Source organism: Bactrocera latifrons, unplaced genomic scaffold, assembly GCF_001853355.1.
Source record: "Bactrocera latifrons isolate USDA-ARS-PBARC rearing strain unplaced genomic scaffold, ASM185335v1 scaffold_745, whole genome shotgun sequence".
Classification (NCBI taxonomy): domain Eukaryota; kingdom Metazoa; phylum Arthropoda; class Insecta; order Diptera; family Tephritidae; genus Bactrocera; species Bactrocera latifrons.
In genome coordinates this window covers 1-3,752 of record NW_017537429.1, presented here as the reverse complement: position 1 = coordinate 3,752, position 3,752 = coordinate 1, and positions in this window count along the sequence as shown.

Below are 3,752 nucleotides of genomic sequence, written 5' to 3'. Positions count from 1 at the left end.
AGCGGCAAGGGAAGCGGCGATGGTTGGCGTTCGTTTGTTTTTTCGCCACAGCTTGGACAATAACACAATGTTGTGACGCCTAGTCGTTGCGTCAGTCGTTCGACACATTGACTCTTCGACAAAACTTGAGCTGCGGTCATTGATTGTGAATGTTTGTACATATTTACATACAAACAAATGTGGCAAAGAAATAATATATGTATGTCCTGTGTAAACATTTGCTTGTCGGCCTATGAGCGAGAAAAATTTACATCTACATACATATGTATATATATGTATATATGTATATAAGGGTTGATTTGGCACTTGCCCATATGCGATGTCTATTTATTTATATAAGTTTAAACATATCAAAGTCAAGGTTATTGTTTTCTGAATATACTTACATGCAAATTTCATTGATTTATTATTATTTAAAATTAACAATTAGATTTTTTATAAAATGCATAAGCAAGTTTAAAATGTTAAAAAAATTATAATGCAGAATTACGAAATTGTCCATTTGAAATGGTAATTTCTCACACGACTTAATATACGAAAAAGTCATTGAATTTCACTTGCTTYTTTAAAAACAAATGTTGCACTTAAACAAGATGGAAACAACATTTGTGTTTAAAAAAGCTAAGAAAAAGAAAAAAGTACTTGAAAATACAGCAAGATAAACCTGAAAATAGAAGAAAAAGCTGAAAATAAAAAAGCCTGTAAATAAAAAAAAATGCTAAATGTTAAAAAAAGTAAATATGTATTTTCAATGAATTCATAACTCACCCAAAAGTAAGATGTTCTTAAATCAAACGGGCTTGACTTGCAACTTACTTTAGTTTGTTTAGTTTAGCATCGCGCTTCCGATGTCGTTCATTAGTAATTTCTTCTTTTACTAACTATTTCGAGTTTTTGAAAAAAATTACTGTTACCAAGCGTTCTAACAACTTAATTTTATGAGTAGAACACTCATCGGTTGGGGTTTCTTTAATTGCGCACAACATCAGACATCGAACATTTGAACAGTGAGCATATTTGTTGAAAAAGTTGGATTATCACTTGGATTGACCAGCCTAAAATCGGCGTCATCCTTATAATTTTTCGCTTTGATTAGGGCCTCCGAATAAAGCTATAAATCACTTTGTGTCTTCGTCATTGCCTTAGCGCATTGTTCGCAATATATTTTACACAAAATTTTTTGGTAAATACCATAGCCAGTGTAATACCGCTTGATCTGGACGTCAGCTGTGTCGTCCTGTTCAACAAAGTTTTCGTCTGGAATAGTAAACGATTAGAAGTCGATTTGCTCAGATTCGTGTTCAACTCCCTGTACTTCTAGATGACGATCCAGCCCCGAACTAAGTTCCAATCTAAATTTATGTCGTCATCATCCTCACAATTAGCCCCCTTATTTTGAAAATTTTGCCTCAAAATTTTCATCGAAATTAAACGACCTACTATATACTCTATCTCATTGGCAGACGGATGGGTATTGATACCCTGGCTAGCCCGGACTCTATAAAAAAATTTTCCGACGCATCTTGATTCATTTTCCCCAAGGAATATAAAACTTAATTCCTTTTGATCCGTAAATAATTCTTAACTCAACTGAATCATTCCAACAATTGTGGAACAGAACCCACCTATACACTTACTTTGAGGAATGCTCGGAAGTTTGATTGATTTGAATTAATTAATGTATTTGTAAAGGACCTGTTGGACCTTCCCGGAGTCGTTCTTTAATAACGGAAATTTTAAGRGATTTTGTGAAAAAAATGTTTGCAGTCTAGATCATCGAACAGATCATTCATTTTTTTARCAAATAACTGCGTAGGCTTTGCACATTTTAATATATATTCGTCGGAGCCGAATAAATTTTGGCTATCGGCCACTTCGATGCCAGCCGCAACCGAAGTGCTCAGAACTTGGGTTGCACGTTTTACGGACATTTTTTCAAAAACGCTAGGATATACGTAGGCCTCTGTGAGTTTTGGACATATCTTAAAACATGTATTATCCTGATCTATGGAGTAAAGTTTTTTTATAATTTTAAAGCTGGAGTTGAAATATCATATTTCATAAATGTGTTTCGAACGGATTTAAGAAGATGGCAATAGTCATATAAACAATATATCTTGGAACCTTCGTGGAAATAAAAAGGTTTTTCTTCAGAAATATTTATATAATTCATAACTGAAGTATTAGCAGGCCCTTGATCACAGACGAAACCTTTTACGTTTAGACCAATTGACTTTAGTGATGTGATGTTCTTATTCAAAATTTCTTTTAATTTGAATGTAGAAAGTCCATTTTTGGAAATATAACATGAAAACACATATTTCCAATTAGAACTCAACAGTTTTATCATTAAAAAACAACACTTACTACCTAATTTCATTTCATGATGGCCTTCCCCATAATCCACAAACCCGTCAATAACATCCCTAACTCTATTGTATGTTAGGTCGGTCTTAATTGATATTTCATAAAATAATAGAACGCAATTTCGTTCTAAAACGGACATTTTTTTGTACTTTTTTCTAAATTTTCCAAGACATTGGCATCGAACCCAGGGACAACATACTTTATGGGVCGCCATCGCAAAAGAGAGCTCTTGCTTGGTAAAGCGAAACCTAAATCTCCACACATAAAATTATAGAATTTATTGGACATGTAATTAATGTTTTGTGCCAATGCCCTTTCATCGTCACTGAAAATAGTGCGCTTTGTGACGATCATCCTAGCGAATGTTACAGCATCTTTACCTGAATTTACAATCGCAACTATTGCACATTTACTAAGGTCTTGATACCWTTTTTCCAAATCTTTAATAATACCCTCCAACTCTTTGATCTTCTTATTGAATTTAAGAGCATTATTTTGATAGTCAGGACGACCATAAGTTTTAGAAATGGGCGGTCACACCCAAATTGAGTCAGCACTAGATGAGCTACGACTTAGTGCTGAACCCATTCTGAAACAGGGAAAAGCCCCACGCAATAGCTCGAATTTGGTAACGTATTGCGAATCGAAATGGTTTCGACAAATAAAAAGACTATCGGAAAGCGACACAACTAAGTTGCAAGCTTTTGCCCAACTTTCTCGAACATCTTTCTCTTTAGGAAATTTGTAGAGCGTTTTCTGCCTGTTAACGCAATTCGAAATGCAGCATCTTCGAACCGGCAATTGAGTCGTCCACAAATGCTTAGGGGGTTCGTCGTATCCTATTTATGTACATAAAAATTTTTTAAGGAAATTCCAATATGTACGTGTGTATATAAAATGAATTAATACTTAAATATAATTTTAAATCAAATTCAACCCATTGTTTCTAGTTTGATAAATTTTAAACAATTTTATAACATATCTGTCGAAAATTTTTTAATTGGAAAATTGGTTTATTGAATTGTTCAAAATTGAAAATGTTTGTTGCTGCTAAAGGACGGAGTGTAGCAATATAATAAGATAAGAAATATATAAAAACATACGGTCCACTAATTCTAAATATCTATGTTCAAATATATTGAACATACATTGCACATATTGAATATGAAATGCATTGTCAAGCAAAACAATAAGGGTAATCAGAATCCGATGCATCGTTGCATATGCAAAAGTGTAAATGTAGCATTTTACAATAGATCGTGAGCGACTGTTTTTTTTATATCTGAATGCARCCCTGTTCATTGTAAAATTAACAGCTGATTTCTAGTTGTCAACTGTGAAATAAAATATTWAGTAAATATTTTCAATAGCAATCATGCCAAGAA